This window comes from Bos taurus, chromosome 2 (assembly GCF_002263795.3).
Source record: "Bos taurus isolate L1 Dominette 01449 registration number 42190680 breed Hereford chromosome 2, ARS-UCD2.0, whole genome shotgun sequence".
NCBI classification, from domain to species: Eukaryota; Metazoa; Chordata; class Mammalia; order Artiodactyla; family Bovidae; genus Bos; species Bos taurus.
Window position 1 is genome coordinate 22,297,710 of NC_037329.1, and position 20,062 is coordinate 22,317,771.

At 41.2% G+C, this 20,062-nt stretch overlaps 1 long non-coding RNA gene across 2 annotated transcripts in view; it reads right to left on the minus strand.

Annotated features, from left to right (window-relative positions):
* The window catches only part of LOC107132241 (uncharacterized), an 89,720-nt gene that overhangs the window by 66,671 nt on the left and 2,987 nt on the right, over positions 1-20,062 (minus strand). Inside the window, exons 2-3 of one of the 2 annotated variants that reach the window (XR_003030655.2) lie at positions 10,432-10,496; positions 5,700-5,808 (exon numbers count right to left, since the gene is read on the minus strand). This is a non-coding gene — a long non-coding RNA (uncharacterized lncRNA). The remainder of the gene's footprint in view (positions 1-5,699; positions 5,809-10,431; positions 10,497-20,062) is intronic. The other variant, XR_009491532.1, reaches the window with a different exon arrangement.

Sequence of the window (20,062 nt, forward strand, 5' to 3'; positions counted from 1 at the left end):
AATAAATCAGAACATTCAGTTCTTCTTAACAAGGTCTGCCTTCAGGAGAAACTGTTTAACCAGAATGGAACCAGATGGGGTTTTATCAGAGCCTAACTGGCCTGGGAAAGAGAAATAACCAGTTCAGGGTCCGCCCTCCAGCCCACCCCCACCCCTGCCCCCGAAGTCATCCTGTTCCATTTCAGGGTATGGGTGAGGGGACTGAGAAGCACATGTGAAGTTCACAATCCAGAGGCACAGGCTCACTAAAAGACTGAGACCTAATCTTAGGACTATAGAGCACTTCCCTTCCTCCCCCAGTCCCCCCATTTTTCCACTACATCACTAAAGGCCTATTTATAGCAGTTCCTTTTATCCAGTGCATCATGCTTGGTTCCTGAGATTCTCTCAGTCATGTCTGACTCTTTGTGACCCCACAGACTGTAGTCTGCCAGGCTCCTCTTCCATGGAATTCTCTAGGCAAGAATACTGAAGTGGGTTGCCATTCCCTCCTCCAGGGGATCTTCCCAACCCAGGGATCAAACCTGGGTCTCCTGCATTGTAGATAGATTCTTTACCATCTGAGTCACCAGGGAAGCCCTATATATATATAACAAGACATACAAAAAGCAAAAAAAAAAAAAGAAAGAAAAAGGCATAAGAAACAGAGCAAGCCTTAAAAACATGTCTTAGACATAGCAGGGATGTTGGAATTATCAGACTTATGATTTAAACAACTATTATTAATATGCTAAGAGTCTAGTGAATAAAGTAGACAGCATATAAGCAAAGAGATGGAAATTTTAAGAAAGAACTGAAAAGAAATCCTAGAGATAAAAAAACACTGAAAGATAAAAGAATAATGCCTTTGATGGACTTATTAGTAGACTAGACAGCTGAAGAAAGAACCTCTGAGCTTGAGGATATCTTAACAGAAATCTTCAAAACTGAAAAACAAAGAGAAAAAGTCTGAAGAAAAACCCCCCAGAATATCCAAGAATTGTGAGACAACTACAAAAGGTGTACCTGTGCATAAGGGAATACCAAAAGGAGGACAACAACAGCAAACAAACAAAAAAGAAGAAATATGCAAAGCAATAATGACTAAGAATTTCCCTCAAATTAATGTGAGACACCAAACTACAGATCCAGGAAGCTCAGAGAACACCAAGCAGAATTAAAGCTTCCAAAAAAAACTACACCTAGGCATGTCATTTTCAAAGTACAGAAAATTAAACATATAGAAAAACTCCTGAACGAAGCTAGAGGGATGAGGCTGGGGGAATCTCATCTATAGAGGAGCAAAGATAAGAATTACAACTAACTTATTCTCAGAAGCCATTTAAGTAAGAAAACATTTCACCGTGGAGTAAAAAGTGCTGAGAGAAAATAAAACCCTCACCAACTTAGAATTCCACATTCTGCAAAATTATCCTTCAAAGTTCAGTTCAGTTCAGTCGCTCAGTCATGTCCGACTCTTTGCGATCCCATGAACTGCAGCACACCAGGCCTCCCTGTCCATCACCATCTCCCGGAGTCCACCCAAACCCAGGTCCATTGAGTCAGTGATGCCTCCAACCATCTCATCCTCTGTCGTCCCCTTCTCCTTCTGCCCTCAATCCCTCCCAGCATCAGGGTCTTTTCCAATATGTCAGCTCTTCACATCAGGTGGCCAAAGTATTGAAGTTTCAGCTTCAACATCAGTCCTTCCAATGAACACCCAGGACTGATCTCCTTTAGGATGGACTGGTTGGATCTCCTTGCAGTCCAAGGGACTCTCAAGAGTCTTCTCCAACACCACAGTTCAAAAGCATCAATTCTTTGGCGCTCAGCTTTCTTCACAGTCCAACTCTCACATCTATACATGACCACTGGAAAAACCATAGCCTTGACTAGATGGACCTTTGTTGGCAAAGTAATATCTCTGCTTTTCAATATGCTATCTAGGTTGGTCATAACTTTCCTTCCAAGGAGTAAGCATCTTTTAATTTCATGGCTGCAATCACCATCTGCAGTGATTTTGGAGTCCAGAAAAATAAAGTCAGCCACTGTTTCCACTGTTTCCCCATATATCTGCCATGAAGTGATGGGACCGGATGCCATGATCTTAGTTTTCTGAATGTTGAGCTTTAAGTCAACTTTTTAACTCTCTTCTTTCACTTTCATCAAAAGTGAAGCATAAATAGACTTTCTCAAGCAAAAATTAAGGGAATCTGTTGTCAGTAGACCTGCCTTGCAAGAGGTGCTTTTGAGAGAACAAAAATGATACATGTCAGAAACTCTTATCTATATAAAGGAAGAGCATTGGAGAAGGAATAAGTGAAGGAAAATTAAAATTTTTATTTTTGTATTCTTACAGATTTAACAGATAATAGCAACACAGTACTCAACTACATATAGCTATATATATGTGTGTGTGTATGCTTATATATAAATAAAATGAATGAGCAAGGGTGTAAGAGACAGAAGAGAGAAATTAGGATTATTTTGTTATTATAGGGTACTTTCACTACTCATGAAGAAGTATATAGTGTTATCTGAAAGTGGATTTGGGTTAGTAAATCCAAATGTATCCATATATTGAAATTTTTAGGACAAACACTGAAAAAAATAAAACAAATATAACTAATATGCTGAGAGCAGATAAAAAGGAATAATACAAAATGGTCAATTAAAGCTATAAATGGTGGAAAAGAAGGGCAGCAAACAGAAAATACGATTGACCCTTGAACAACAATGGGAGTTGATCTGCGCGTGACTTGTAGGCCCTCAGCATCTGTGGATTCAACAGACCATGTAATACTGTAGTATTTACTATTGAAAAATACCCATGTATAAGTGGACCCATGCAGTTGAAGCTAGCATTGTCCAGGGTCAATCGTAGTAATAAAAGTGGTAGCTATTAGTCCAACTACATCAATAATCACTCTGAATGTCAGCAGTTTGAATGCGTCAACTAAAAGACAGAGATTCTCAGAGTGGATCAAAAAACCTGATCCAGGAGGGGAATGACATCAGCAAAATGGCAGCATAGAAATTTCTACCACTGATTTCCTCCTGGAAATATCAATTTGAACAACTATCCACATATAAAAATACCTTCACAAGAGTCTGGGTGATGAATTAGAGAATCTGAGCGAAACACAGAAATAAGAAAAAAATGCATTGAGGAGGGTAGGAATGATAGTTTCACATTATTCCCGTCACACCTTCTCCAAATCTAGACTGCCTGGGTCAAGACAGACAACCTCCCCAAGGGAGAAAGACAGTGAAGTAGTGAGCAGGCAATTTCACTGTGGACCCCAGAGCCACCCTCCCCAGAACCCAGCTAACTCCTTCAGCCTTTAGGCGGCTTTCTGTAGGCTCCCTTGAACATAGGCTGCAGCTCACTCCAGGGTCTGCAGGCCCCAGTGGCACCAGAGGACTCTCATGGTTCCAGGTTCCCAGAGGAACTGCAAACCCAGGGCCCTAGACCACCTTCGTGCCAGCCAGCTCCAGAAGTCCCAGAGGGCTTCCACGGACCAGGCTCCTGGCAGGATCCTGCTAATCCAGCCTCTTGGCACATACCAGCACCAGCCACCTCCTATGGCCCTGGGTGGCTCCAGTGGCCTCTGGCTTCCAAAGAGTTTCCATAAACCCTGGCTCCTGGCTGGGCCAGCACCAGGCCAACTACCAAGGACAGGTTTTTGATCCAACCCACCATCAGGCCAGCTCCCATAATCCCAGGATCCCATGCCATCTCATGCCACACTGGCCCCTGTGGGTGCAGACTCCAGATAGGCTGCTACAGGCCCAGGCTCCTAGCCTTCTCCATCACTAGGCCAGCCCCTGAGGCCCTACCCTCAAGGCTGGTTCCCATAGGTTCATGCTTGCAGTCCATACCACACCAGTCTGGACCCACAGACACAACTTCCAGGCTGGCCCCTAAGGCCCCAGGTGACAGGATGACTCCTGCATCCCCATGCTCCAGGCTTGTCCTCGTGCCAGGGTAGCCCTGTGGTCCCAGCCTTCAGGCCAGCTCCTATGCAGTCAGGCTCCCAGTCTACCCTAGTACCAGCTAGACCCACACAGATTAAGGTGATGGGCCTACCCCACTGGCCCTTTGCACCTGGTTGGCTCCCGTGGACCCAAGATCCAGGTCTGCCCATAACGACCCAGTCTCAGGTTCATCAGTGTGGACTCAAGCACCAGGCCTGCCCAGTGAGCCACTGTGGACCCAGGCACCAAGCTGACCCCTATTTACCCAAATACCAAGCCTTCTTACACGCTGACGCAGGCAGCAGACCTGCCTGCCCAAGGAATACAGTAGCAAGCCTGCCCTTAGACACACCACACAATCTGCCTAGAATCTCTGGATAGGCTGACTGGTGAAAGATTTCTGCCTGGCAAAGACAGTTTGTAAAGACTGGAAGAGATGACTGCTTCCTCAAATTCATAGGCACCGATATAAGGCCCGAGGGATCAATAATCAAAGAAACATGACTCCATCAAAGAAAGCTATTAAAAGTGCAATGACTGACCTTAAAGACATGGAGATCTATGAACTGACAAATAATTCATAATAATCCTCTTAAAGAAATTTAGATCTTAATTATGTTGAATTGGTTCATAGTGCTTTTCAGGCCTACTATATTCTTCTACTTCTCTGTATATACATTCTAGTAATTTTTGTGAATTTGATATTGAAACTCCAACTAAAAATCTTAATTTAGTTACTTTTAAAAATAATTGTAATATATAGTGGAACTATATGTAACCTTGTTCTGTATTTTCCAAGTTTCCTATAAATGTGTTATCATACTTTCATAATTTAAAAAATGAAAATATTGGAAATTTAGTGAACTAAAAGAAAAGAGAGACAATTAAATGAAACTAGGAATACAATGCATGAAGAAAATGAGAAGTTAAACAAAGAAATAGAAGCCACAAATAAAAACAGAAACCTTAGCACTGAAGAATACAGTGCTTGAAGAATTCAACAGTTTCAACTGAGCTGAAATAGACTCAGTCAATCAAGAAACAAGTCGTTTGAAATTATCTGATCAGAGAAGCAAAAGGAAAAAAGAATGAAAAGAATGAAGACAGTCTATGTGAATTATGAGATACCATCAAAAGAAACAATCTACACATAACTGGAGTCCAGAAGGAAAAGAAAGGGAGAAAGGAGCAGAAAGTTTACTTAAAGAAACAGTAACTGAGAACTTCCCAAATCTGAGGATACGTTTGGATGTCCAAGTTCAAGGAAGCTAAGGCACGCGTGCTAAGTCACTTCAGTCATGTCCGACTCTGCGACCCCTATGGACTGTAGCCCACCAGGCTCCTCTGTCCATGGGATTCTCCAGGCAAGAATACTGGAGTGGGTTGCCATGCCCTTCTCCAGGGGATCCTGCCGACCCAGGGATCATCCATGTCTCTTTTATCTCCTGCATTGGCAGGTGGGTTCTTTACCATTAGAGCCAACTGGGAAGCCCAGTGAAGCTAATAAATCCCAAAATTTCAACCCCAAATGATTTTATCCAAGGTATGATATAACTATCTAAAACCAAAGACGAAGAGAGTATTTTAAAAGCAGCAAGAGGAAAAAAAAATCTCACACATAAAGGGAACCAGCAGAAGGCGATGACCAAGATTTCTCAGCAGAAAACTTGCAGGCCAGAGGAGAGTAAGATAATATATTCAAAAGTACAAGAACTAAAAAAAATCTGCCAAGAATACTTTACCTAGCAAGGTTGTCTTTCAGGAACGGAGAGATGGACTTTCCCAAACAGAAGCTGAGGGAGTTCATCACCATTAGACTTGTACTATAAGATATGCTGAAAGGAGTTCAAGCTGAAATGAAAGAATGAAACATGAAAATGTATGAAAATATAAAATATAATGGTAGAGGTAGGTATGGAACTAAAAGACCCTTCGTGGAAAGAACCTACTATAGGAAACTAACAATTATAATATTGTATGCTTTGTCGCTCAGTCATGTCTGACTCTTTGCAACCCCATGAACTGTAACCCACCAGGCTCCTCTCTCCATGGGATTTTCTAGGCAAGAATCCTGGAGTGGGTTGCCACTTCCTACTCCAGGGGAATCTTCCTGACCCAGGGATAGAACCTACATCTCTTGCATTGGCAGGCAGATTCTTTACCAGTGAGCCACCTAGAAAGCCCACAATTATAATATTAGCAAATAATTATTGGCCATTTACTAGTGCAAAGGTGCTATTCAAAGGCATCAATTTAATTCTCACAGCAATTTGATAAGCTAGTTACTATAATTACCCTGATTTTATGGACAAGAAAACTGAAGCACGGGAAAGTTAAGTCACTTATCCAAAGCCACACACCTTTCAGCTTTCAAGTGGCAGAACCGAGGGTCTGATCCAGGCAGTCTGACTCTGGAGCCTCTGCACGTACCTGCCACTTCCACAGTCCAGAGGGTGTGGGGGAGGGAGTGGGTGGGAGTTAGATTCAGGAAGACTAGAGAGCATAGAAAGTAGTAATGTATGGGTAACATATTTTCTAAACTTCAAAGAGTTGAATTATTCTGTTTTTCAAAGAGGCAAAATTAAAACTCTAAGCAATATTTACAAGGAAAATGGTAGAGTGACAGGTGAACTGTGTTCAGTAGTAAAGTGTTTAAAATTTCTTTTCTTGTCCAGGAAAGGTCCAGAGATTAATTTCAGACTCTGGGTTTTTGGTCGTTTTTTTCGTTTGTTAAGCTTACTTAAATTCATATGTTAATAATTTAATGGTAACTACTAAAAAAACAAAGAAAATATTCATGAAAGTTACTGAAATTCCCATTAGAGAATTAAGTAAATGAACGATGATACACATATATAGAATACTATAGCACAGTTAAAAAAAAAAAGGATTGAGTTGAAATGAAAAAGTATTTATTCTCAATATTTTGAGTTAAAAAAGAGGTTATAAAATTCTTCATTTTAATAAATATATATGTGCTTTTGAGTGCATATATACATATGTAAACATTTTCTGCATACATTAAGATTATTTCTGTTGGCATTACTGAATACTTTTTGTTTTCTACTATATACATTTTGGTATTGACTGCATTTTTTTTTAAATGTGCACACATACTGTCTTACTATAATCAGAAAAGAAAAAGATTGTGATTGAAAGGAAAAAGAAAATGTCATGTTTTGCTCTGTCTGGCCATTCCTCTAGGCAAGGTCACGAGGACAGCAGTAACATTTCTTACAGTGGACGGTAGGGAAAGCTGCTCCTGGCGAGGAGCAGAATCACCCTCTGGGGCCACCGAACTATCAGATTCACTTGATGAGAGGGTGCCTCCCACAAAGAGTGGTGCTATTCTGCACAAGGTGGCCTAACACAAGTCACACCTTTGAAAAGGGACTGTTTATATCAGTAGAGATGCCTCTTTGTTGGGACAATTGTCAATTAGATCATTTAAGTATGTGGCTGCTGCTGCTGCTGCTAAGTCACTTCAGTCGTGCCGACTCTGTGTGACCCCATAGACGGCAGCTCACCAGGCTCCCCCGTCCCTGGGATTCTCCAGGCAAGAACACTGGAGTGGGTTGCCATTTCCTTCTCCAATGCAGGAAAGTGAAAATTGACAGTGAAGTCGCTCAGTCCTGTCCTACTCTTAGCAATGTCATGGACTGCAGCCTACCAGGCTCCTCCATCCATGGGATTTTCCAGGCAAGAGTACTGGAGTGGGTTAGCATTGCCTTCTCTGTGAGTATGTGGAGAGTATCCTAAAGGTTTGGCTTTCTTAATGCAAGTCCTGGTTCCCACCTGGTAACAGTTGGGAAATTTGGGCCAGAAGCTTATTCTCATCAGCTTGAGATGGATTTAAGTAACCTACATGGAGGCCGAATGATTCTGATTAGCTAGGGCAAAGGATACAAGTGAGCCAAGTCAATCACAGTAGACAAAACTGGCTGACACAATCCTGGAGGCAGGCGGAAGACACTAGATGATAGACATTCATAAAGCAGTGTGGGCTTTCCTGGCAGCTCAGTGACAAAAAAAATCCGCCTGCAATGCAGGAGATGTGGGTTTGATCCCTGAGTCAGGAAGATTCCCTGGAGGAGGAAATGGCAACCCACTCCAGTATTCTTGCCTGGAGAATCCCATGGACAGAGGAGCCTGGTGGGCTGCAGTCCGTAGGGTTGAAAAAGTCGGACACGACTGAGCTCAACAACAACAAAGCAGTGCAAGAGCTGGAGCCCCAAATCCAGCAGCCAGTTCCAAAGTTGAGCCAAGAACCTGAGGGAGTAGTTGCATATGTAATAGGGGTTCACATATGAGATGTCTTCCAGGAATTTCATCAAAAGATTACTTTCTTCGAGGTAGTTGGTTTTTTACTAGAGCTGACGTGGAGCTGTACAATGACTTTTACTCAAGGACATCTTAAAGGCCCTGCTAGACATATTGGCAAACACATGATAAGCATACCTCGGCTAGACGTCTGACAAACATGCAGTAAGCATAACCACAGCATGATTACCAGTCATTAGTCCACATGCCCTTCATTTGCTCAGCCTTCTTAAGGCTTAAGATCTCATCTCTCAGGTATCTCTAGGGGAAAATGAAAGTGAAGTCGCTCAGTCATGTCTGACTCTTTGCGACCCCATAGACTGTAGCCTACCAGGCTCCTCTGTCCATGGGATTTTCCAGGCAATAGTGCTGGGGTGGATTGCCATTTCCTTCTCCAGGGGATCTTCCCAACCCAGGTCTTGAACCTGGGTCTCCCGCATTATAGACAGACACTTTACCGTCTGAGCCAAAGTAGGAGAGGCATTTCTCTAGGGGAAATACACATTAACTCTAAGATAATTAATATTTCCATTAGCTCATACTACTCTGCTATCTTCTTTTACCACATTTGATAGATTTTTATCTCTGTACATTCCTAGTTTATTTTATTCTGGGTTGAGGATTTTTGGATCTTGACTCTGTAGCAAGAACTACAGAAACATTCTTCTCTGTGCTGGGCAGGAACTTTCTACACTTGGAATCTAGAGTGGGGCTCCAATAACATATAAGAATTTGGAAAATGGTGCAAAGAACAATTTTCAAAGACATTTAACTTTTAAAAGAAAATGTAGGTGAATATCATGATGACCTTGATACAGGTTAGGATTCCTTAAATAAGACACCAAATGCACAAACTATAAAAGATTAGTAAAAAGCCATATTTTAGAAAATAACATCCCTGAAGAAATATAAGAGGAAATTATGAGTTTCTAAAAAACTTTAGAAGCTTTAAGAGATGATGAAATGAAAGCACTGAGGTTTTGTTACATTATCCACAATACAGTAAATGTATTGGCTGAGTTACTGAATATATCAGAAAAGTACTTCATCCAGTTTTACCCATAATATGAATTTTTTGACTGGAATCTGATAATGGCCCTACAGTGAGGAAATAGTGTAAATATATGAGAAATGAAGACAGGGGTCAGTTTTATTTTGTTTTGCTTTTGTCCACAAACCAAAAAGAAATGGATTTCATGTGAGAAATATGTCCTGATAGTAAAAATTCTATTGAGATGGATTTCCAAAGGAAGTTCCCAGACTCAGTGTACCCTTTTTCCCATAATAAGAACACATTTCTCTCCATAGAGGACTGAGACTCTGGAAATTTTTTCTGCCTTCCTCTAAGACAAATATTCCTGCCTGCCCTTGAAACAGATTTATAATTTCGAGTTTGTTCCCTAAATGTGTCACTTTCAGAAATTTGCATTAGAATCATCTGCAGAATCTGGGGGGAAAAGAATGGACACAATCCCAGTGATGTTGATTTAGTAAGTCTGACAGGGGCCCTAGCATCTATATTTTTAAAAATTACATTCCCCAAGTGATCATTTTGCAATGCATAGAAATGTCAAATCATTTTGTTATACACCTGAAATTAACATAATATTGTATGTAAATTATGCTTCAATTTAAAAAAGTTTTATCCCCCAGATGATTCTGGTGTGAAGCTGATTGAGCAATGTGACAGACCTTTGGACTCCAGACTATGATTAAACGTTCTGCTCTTTACCCTTCTGTACCTCAGTCATGGTTGATCCCTGCCCCACGTTATTCCATCTTTCACTCACATGACGCTCCTAGGTCATGATCAGTAACGTACACATTAAAATCACACTGAACAAATAATGTGTGGAGCAAGCAGGTAGCTTGCCAACACCAAATTGCTAGCATGTACAAAAATACCTAGTTTTACTGCACTTGGTTTTATTGTGCTCTGCAGATAACTGTGCTTTTTACAAATTGAAGGTCTGTGGAAACCCTGCATTGCCAGATGATGGTTAGCACTTTTTAGCAATAAAGTATTTTTTAATTAAGACATGTAAATTGTTTTACAGACATAATGTACATTTGTACACATTGCACATTTAACAGACTATACTGTAAATATCACTTTTATAGGCAATAGGAAACCCCAAAGTTCATGTGACTCACGTTATTGCAGCATTCATTTTATTGTGGCAGCCTGGAACCAAACCCACAATGTCTCCAAAGTATGCCTGAAACAACAGTGAAATGAGAAGATGAGAACATGCTGAGAAAGAGACAGAATGATACAGTGCCTGCAAGCACATCGGGAGTAAGGCCTAAAAGAGGAAACAATGGAACAGCTCTTGTCAAAATGGAGGAAGTGTCTGACCTCTAGCCCTCCGCGCTCTACCCTTTATAGAACATCACCTAGAGCAATATCCGGGCACCAGCTGGCTCCTTAGCCATGGCCTCCCATTGATCACCTTCCCTCAGAGGGACTGATACTACGCTCTCTTATTTCCCTTTCCAAGAGTGGAAGAGACAAACTGCTCTTTTTCAGATTCCTCCAATATTACTTTCAGGAACCCTCTACATTCACACAGGCTAAACTCCCTATAACAGAGGGAATTTACCACTTTTCCTGCTTACCACCTTCCAAAGTTAGCAGAGGAATTTTGGACAAACAAGAAAAGTGATCATTTCCTTCATACTCTAGTTTTTGACACAACATGGTTGTATGAGTTAAATTAAAGTGGTTGAGAAGAAAGATTCAGGGAGATGCTCCTGAATTTCTCTGAGATCACTGCCTGGGTTTGAAGGCTTCTAAATACGGTTTCAACTGCCCTCAGGGACAATCTCCTTTTGCCTCTAAAACAATTACATTCACTATGGCAAATATTGGGCTTAAGCTTTTTTAATAGCAGTTTTTCATTCGACAAAGGCTATTATGTAAAAAGAAGACCCTTAACCAATTACTGAGGCAACATATGAAATGAAATTTCTAAGGCTTTTCTAGGAATTTTATCATGTTCAGTTCAGCGACTCAGTTCAGTCGCTCAGTCGTGTCTGACTCTTTGCGACCCCATGAATCGCAGCACACCAGGCCTCCCTGTCCATCACCAACTCCCAGAGTTCACTCAAACTCACGTCCATCGAGTCGGTGATGCCATCCAGCCATCTCATCCTCTGTTGTCCCCTTCTCCTCCTGCCCCCAGTCCCTCCCAGCATCAGGGTCCTTTCCAATGAGTCAACTCTTCGCATGAGGTGGCCAAAGTATTGGAGTTTCAGCTTCAACATCAGTCCTTCCAATGAACACCCAGGGCTGATCTCCTTTAGGATGGACTGGTTGGATCTCCTTGCAGTCCAAGGACTCTCAGGAGTCTTCTCCAACACCACAGTTCAAAAGCATCAATTCTTCGGCACTCAGCTTTCTTCACAGTCCAACTCCCACATCCAAACATGACCACTGGAAAAACCATAGCCTTGACTAGATGGACCTTTGTTGGCAAAGTAATGTCTCTGCTTTTCAATATGCTATCTAGTTTGGTCATAACTTTCCTTCCAAGGAGTAAGCATCTTTTAATTTCATGGCTGCAGTCACCATCTGCAGTGATTTTGGAGCCCAAAAAAATGAAGTCTGACACTGTTCCCACTGTTTCCCCATCTATTTCCCATGAAGTGATGGGACTGGATGCCATGATCTTAGTTTTCTGAATGCTGAGCTTTAAGCCAACTTTTTCACTCTCCTCTTTCATTCTCATAAACAGGCTTTTTAGTTCCTCTTCACTTTCTGCCATAAGGGTGGTGTCATCTGCATATCTGAGTTAGCATTATATAAACATCTTGTCTCCAAAATGTACACCCATGGGAGAGGGCTTGAGTTAGGCTATTAGAACGAATCATATGCCAGGCTTGAGGACATAGTTAATAGTCCTTTTAGCTATAGGCTATAGAAGCCTAGATGCCAATTAACACTGCACTGAGAAACTCACTTTTATCAGTTTTATTCTCCAAGAACAACTTACTCCAAACCTAGTGCCCAGGCATCTTTCTGACTCAGTCTGGGTAGTGCTTTTATAGCTCAGAAGTCTTGAGTTCTGTGTCCTGTTTCCACTTTTTGGAATGGCTTAGGGAAAGCTTGCATAGAAGTTAAGGTAAAAGGAAAGTCTAATTTTTGGAATTGTAGGGACATTTAAATATTTGTAGAATTGATTCTTGGGACATTATCACATTTAGTCTATGTCCAGTGCTCAGCTGCTCAGTCATGTCTGACCCTTTGTGACCCATAGACTATAACCCACTAGGTTCCTCTGTCTATGGGATTTTCCAGGCAAGAATATTAGAGTGGGTTCCCATTTCCTCCTCCAGGGGATCTTCCCGACCCAGGGATCAAACCCACATTTCCTGTGTCTCCTGCATTGCAGGCAGATTCTTTACTGCTGAGCCATCGGGGAATAACAGTTCCTCATGATTTGGCTTTTTCAGCCATTGATAGTCACAACACAATCTGGTTCCTCTACTGCCACTCAGAGACTTGAGTTCTGTTACTTCTTCTTCAGCTACTTTTGTTGACATTTGAAAGAATCAGCACAAGAAAGAGCAGGTGTTTCTGTCCTAAGTTCTCTAAATACAGAAGCTTCATCAAAGTTTTTAGCTGGCATTCCAAGAGTTGGCAGGGTAACAGATATTTACCTGGTGCCTACTGTGTGCCAAGCACTGTTCCAGGTACTAAGGATACCTCAGAAATCAACACAGATAAAGTGCCTACCCTTTTGAGGAAGGAAGGAATGTAGAACTCCTGAAACCCAAAATCTACTGGAAGGATGCATCTGAGGTCTATCTATGCTTAACTGATATGCTGAAGATATGATAGATAACTTGTTTTTTGAACTAGCTATTAAACTCAAAAGTTCCATCCAGGTTTTAACAAGAATCAGCTAAAGACCTTACTCCAAAGTCAAAACTAAATCTGAGGTTTTGCCACTTCCTCTTTATATCATACAAATTTGGTTAGTTTTACAGTGTTTCATCTTAGAGATTATTCAAATTACAAAATGTTATACACATTTATAAGATTCTTTATTGAATGACTGCCTATTACATAAGTTTGTCTGTGAGCAACTTTTTTACTGAACAAACTAGTAGTAAAAACAGGAGTATTTTTTATTCTTCATTTTCATTTTCCTGATCTCTAACCCTTTTACAAAAAAAAAAGAAAAGGTCAAAACAAAACCACAAGTACCGTATCAAGACGCTAAATCTTGAGGCAAATCAGATGGGCTCCAAAGTCATCGTGTTGCTATTGCATACTTTCTGCACTCTATCTTACCTAAATCATTGATTTAACTTTTAGTTTTATAATCTAATTCTGGTTTCACTGTTTTTCTCCTTAAAACTTCTGAAGTGCTGACCCAGGCAAAAGCCCTTGTCTATTTAACTACATTTGAGTCTCACCGGACATCAATAAAATCAGTAACAAGGTGAAATGTTTAGATTATGTTTTCCCTAAGGAAAAAAACATATATACATAATACACATATAATATATAATCTGTATATATACCAACAACTATGGTATAACTCTTTTATAGTGGCTGGATTTCTTACTTTCTCCAGCCATAACAATAACACATGCGATTTATTTTCACTAGTTTATTATAAAAGGATATGCTAAAGGATACAAATGAACACCCAGATGGACGAGATGCATAGGGCACAGTATGTGAGAACAGAGCATGGAGCTTCCATGCTCTCTCGGGAGGAATCCTTCTCCAGGTACATCCACGTGTCCACCGACTCAGCCTTGTAAGAATATTTTAATAGCAAATTGAAAAGGGGAAAAAGCCACTATGTATTAACAAAAATACAATGTTGAATTAAAAAAAAACAGTTTTCAGGGTTTTACCTTGACACGTCAGAAATTGTGGCTGAGATGGTAAAGAATCTGTCTGCAATGCGGGAGACCTGGGTTGGATCCCTGGGTTGGGAAGATTCCCTGAAGGAGTGGGGGGCACGGCAACCCACTCCAGTATTCCTGCCTGGAGAATCCCATGGACGGAGGAGCCTGGTAGGCTACAGTCCATGGGGTCGCAAAGAGTCGGACGCAACTGAGTGACTAAGCACATAGCATGTAAAACAACAAAAAGAAGCCATAATTTCAGAGGATGTTTATATAAAGCCATAAACCCAGCTAAGTGAAAAGCTCCCTGTCCATTACCAACTCCTGGACTTCACTCAAACTCATGTGCATCAAGTCGGTGATGCCATCCAGCCATCTCATTCTCTGTCGTCCCCTTCTCCTCCTGCCCCCAATCCCTCCCAGCATCAGGGTCCTTTCCAATGAGTCAACTCTTCACATGAGGTGGCCAAAGTATTGGAGTTTCAGCCTCAGCATCAGTCCTTCCAAAGAAATCCCAGGGCTGATCTCCTTCAGAATGGACTGGTTGGATCTCCTTGCAGTCCAAGGGACTCTCAAGAGTCTTCTCCAACACCACAGTTCAAAAGCATCAATTCTTCAGTGCTCAGCTTTCTTCACAGTCCAACTCTCACATCCATACATGACCATAGGAAAAACCATAGCCTTGATGGACCTTTGTTGGAAAGTAATGTGTCTGCTTTTGAATATGCTATCTAGGTTGGTCATAACTTTCCTTCCAAGGAGTAAGTCTTTTAATTTCATGGCTGCAATCACCATCTGCAGTGATTTTGGAGCCCCAAAAAGTAAAGTCTGACACTGCAGAGAGAAGAAAATAAATGGGTCCTTGATGACAGTTCGAGTCATAGGATTAAACCTCACCTGAAGCCAGTCAGGAAGCAACAGTTAGAACTGGACATGGAACAACAGACTGGTTCCAAATAGGAAAAGGAGTACGTCAAGGCTGTATAGTTTCACCCTGCTTATTTAACTTATATGCAAAGTACATAATGAGAAACTGGGCTGGAAGAAGCACAAGCTAGAATCAAGATTGCTGGGCTGCTGCTGCTGCTAAGTCACTTCAGTCGTGTCCGACTCTTAGCGACCCCATGGACTGCAGCCTACCAGGCTCCTCCATCCATGGGATTTTCTAGGCAAGAATACTGGAGTGGGGTGCCATCACCTTCTCCAGTGCATGAAAGTGAAAAGTGATCAATAACCTCAGATGTGCAGATGACACCACCCTTATGGCAGAAAGTGAAGAGCTAAAGAGCCTCTTGATAAAAGTGAAAGAGGAGAGTGAAAAGGTTGGCTTAAAGCTCAACATTCAGAAAACGAAGATCATGGCATCTGGTCCCATCACTTCACGGCAAAGAGATGGGGAAACAATGGAAACAGTGAGAGACTTTATTTTTGGGGGCTCCAAAATCACTGCAGATGGTGACTTCAGTCATGAAATTAAAAGACAGTTGCTCATTGGAAGAAAACCTATGACCAAACTAGACAGCATACTAAAAAGCTGAGACATTACTCTGACAACAAAGGTCCATCTAGTCAAAGCTATGGTTTTTCCAGTGGTCACGTATGGATGTGAGAGTTGGACTAGAAATAAAGTTGAGTGCCGAAGAATTGATGCTTTTGAACTGTGGTGTTGGAGAAGACTATTGAGAGTCCCTTGGACTGCAAGGAGATCCAACCAGTCAATCCCAAACGAAATCAGTCCTGAATATTCATTGGAAGGGCTGATGTTGAAGCTGAAACTCCAATACTTTGGAGTGCGAATAACTGACTCATTGGAAACGACCCTGATGCTTGGAAAGATTCAAGGCGAGAGAAGGGGACGACAGAGGATGAGATGGCTGGATAGTTTCACGGACTCAATGGACATGAATTTGAGTAAGCTCCAGGAGTTAGTGATGGACAGGGAAGCCTGGAGTGCTGCAGTCCATGGGGTTGCAAACAGTCAGACACAACTGAGTGACTGAACTGAAGTGACTGAAGGAGAAATTGGTGCTGTCAGGAAGGGGACAGGGAGTTTCAAATAAACTAAATATTTTTTAAAGACATTGAAATTATATTGCTGTTGTTTGTTCAGTTGCTCAGTCATATCCAATTCTTTGTGACCCCATGTACTGCAGTATGCCAGGCTTCCCTGCCTTCACCGTCTCCCAGAGCTTACTCAGACTCATGTCCATTGAGTCAGTGATGGCATCTAACCATCTTATCCTTTGTCATCCCCTTATCCTCCTGCCTTCAATCTTTCCCAGCATCAGGGTCTTTTCAAATAAGTCAACTCTTCACATCAGGTGGCCAAAGTATTGGAGCTTCAGCTTAGGATTGACTGGTTTGATCTCCTTGCAGTTCAAGGGACTCTCAGAGTCTTCTCCAACACCACAGTTCACTGATGTTTAATATGCTATCTAGGTTTGTCACAGCTTTTCTCCCAAGGAGCAAGTGTCTTTTAATTTCATGCCTGCAGTCACCATCTGCAATGATTTTGGAGCCCAAGAAAGTAAAGTCTCTCACTGTTTCCATTGTTTCTCATCTCTTTGCCATTAAGTGATGGGACCAGATGTCATTATTTTAGTTTTCTGAATGTTGAGTTTTAAGCCAGCTTTTTCACTCTCTTCTTTCACCTTCATCAAGAGGCTCTTTAGTTCCTCATCAGTTTCTGCCATGAGGGCGGTGTCATGTGCATATATGAGAATATTGATGTTTCTCCCAGCAAACATGATTCCACCTGTGCTTCATCCAGTCTGGCATTTCTCATGATGTACTCTGCATATAAGTTAAATAAGCTGGGTGACAATATACAGCCTTGACGTACTCCTTTCCCAATTTGGAACCAGTCTGTTGTTCCATGACTGGTTCTAACTCTTGCTTCTTGACCTGCATATCAGTTTCTCAGGGGGCAGGTAAGGTGGTCTGGTATTCCCATCGCTTTCAGAATTTTCCAGTTTGTTGTGATCTACACAGTCAAAGGCTTTAGCGTAGTCAATGAAGCAGAACTAGATATTTTTCTGGAATTCTCTTGGTTTTTCTATGATCCAACGGATGCTGGCAATTTGATCTCTGGGTTCCTCTGCTTTTTCTAAATCCAGTTTGAACTTCTGGAAGTTCTCAATTCATATGCTGCTGAGCCTGGCATTAAGAGTTTTAAGCATTACTTTCCTAGCATGTAAAATGAGTGCAATTGTGTGGTAGTTTGAACATTCTTTGGCATTGTCCTTCTTTGGGATTGGAATGAAAACATTCCAGGACATTTTCCAGTCCTGTGGCCACTGCTGAGTTTTCCAAACTTGCTAGCACATTGAGTGCAGCACTTTAGCAGCAGCATCTTTTAGGATGCGAAATAGCTCAGCTGGAATTCCATCACCTCCACTAGCTTTGTTCACAGTGATGCTTCCTAAGGCTCACTTGACTTCACACTCCCGGATGTCTGGCTCTCAGTGAGTAATCACACCATTGTGGTTATCTGGGTCATGAAGTTCTTTTTTGTATAGTTCTTCTGTGTTTTCTTGCCACCTCTTCTTAATTTCTTCTGCTTCTGTTAAGTCCATACCATTTCTGTTCTTTATTTTGTCCATCTTTACATGATATGTTCCCTTAGTATCTCTGAGTTTCTTGAAGAGATCTCTAGTCTTTCCTATTCTATTGTTTTTCTCTATTTCTTTGCATTGCTCGCTTACGAAGGCTTTCTTATCTCTCCTTGCTATCTTTGGAACTCTGCATTCAAATATATTTCCTTGTGGAAAGGTATACCTTTCCTTTTCTCCCTTGCCTTTAGCTTCTCTTCTTTTTTTCAGCTATTTGTAAGGCCTCCTCAGACAACCATTTCGCCTTTTTGCATATCTTTTGGGGGGAATGGTTTTGATTACCACCTCCTGTGCAGTGTCACAAACCTCAGTCCGTAGTTCTTCAGGCACTCTATCAGATGTAATCCCTTGAATCTATTTGTCACTTCTATTGTATAATCATAAGGGATTTCATTTAGGTTATACCTGAATGGCCTAGTGGTTTTCCCTACTTTCTTCAATTTAAGTCTGAATTTGGCAATAAGGAGTTCACGATCTGAGGCACAGTCAGCTTCCAGTCTTGTTTTTGCTGACTGCATAAAGCTTCTCCATCTGTGGTAGCAAAGAAAATGACCAATCTGATTTCGGTGTTGACTATCTGGTGATGTCCATGTATAGTCTTCTCTTGTGTTGTTGGAAGAGGGTGTTTGCTATGACCAGTGCATTCTCTTGGCAAAACTATTAGCCTTTGCCTTGCTTAATTTTGTACCTCAAGGCCAAACTTGCCTGTTAGTCCAGGTATCTCTTGACTTCTTACTTTTGGATTCCAGTCCCCTATGATGAAAAGGTCATCATTTTGTGGTGTTAATTCTAGAAGGTCTTGTAGGTCTTCATAGAACAGTTCAACTTCAGCTTCTTCAGAATTACTGGTTGGGGCATAGACTTGGATTACTGTGATATTGAATGGTCTGCCTAGGAAATGAATAGAAATCTTTCTGTCATTTTTGAGATTGCACCCTTTTGTTGTTTTTGAGATTTGTCGTTTTCGAAATTGCACCCTTTTGTTGACTCTGCGGGTTTCTCCATTTCTTCTAAGGGATTCTCGCCCACAGTAGTGACTTCAAACAACACATTGTAAGTCAGTCTGAACACTTCTACTGTTTTATCTTCCTCTTCTTTACTTATCTTTGATTAGACACTATGGATGGTCCAGAGTCCAAAGACAGAAAGTCCAAAGAATTTTAAGGGAGATAATCCTCAACTTTTCAATAGGGAATATTCAATAGGTGTTGAAAGTTATGATAGAGATCTATATTTATGCATAAAAATGTTAAATATTATTAAGTGAAAAAGATTACTAAAAATCATGTGTTTGAAAAATAATGTGTATTGTATGACCTTACTTTTCTTTACTGATTTTTATATGCATAGGAAAAAGTAATACATTTACAGTAAAGTGTTAAACAAGTTATCTGAGGTATTGTGCTTTTCACTTCCTATTTTCAGTTAATAGTACATATAGGTCAGCATCTCACAGAATGACTAGCAGACATGATAATGGAATTAAAAGTTTACCTTATGGCATTCATCAATAAATGCTTATCTAAGAAGGATTTTTGATGAAGTCCTTCCTCTCTGTAAACACTTTTTTCCTAGAGCCATTGTCCCCTGGCCAGCTGCTAGTACTGGAAAACTTGTCCACTCTGTGCAGCTGGCTCCAAACCACATCTTTGGCTGTGTTTTTTCTCTGTCTTCAGCTTCTGTTTTCTCTTCCAGTGTCTCCTAGCAATCTTACAGGTGCTGACACTATCATGAGCAATTAGTTCTGAACAGTGAGCACTAGATTCCCATTCTCTTGCTGGCTGTTCTTAGACCAATGACCAATCTCCAGGACCTCAAATGAAGGTGATAACTTCTTCAAGAGAGGAGACTAACTTTCTTGAGATTTGAGATTTTAGGCCTAAAACCAAATTCATTATCTTCTGTAACCACTTCCCTCACTTGAAACATTTCTTCATCTTCAGATAATAGAATGATAGGAAAGGGTGGAGACTTACAACTAGTAAGGGTATTAAGAGTTTCCCTAGTTTTATTCCTTTACTTTATTGTAGTTCAGTATAGTTCAGTTGCTCAGTCGTGTCCGACTCTTTGCAACCCCATGGATTGCAGCATGCCAGGCTTCCCTGTCCATCACCAATTCCCGGAGTTTACTTAAACTCATGTCCATTGAGTCGGTGATGTTATCCAACCATCTCATCCTCTGTCGTCCCCTTCTCTCACCTTCAATCTTTCCCAGCACCAGGGTGTTTTCAAATAAGTCAGCTCTTCGCATTAGGTGGCCAAAGTATTGGAGTTTCAGCTTCAACATCAGTCCTTCCAATGAATAC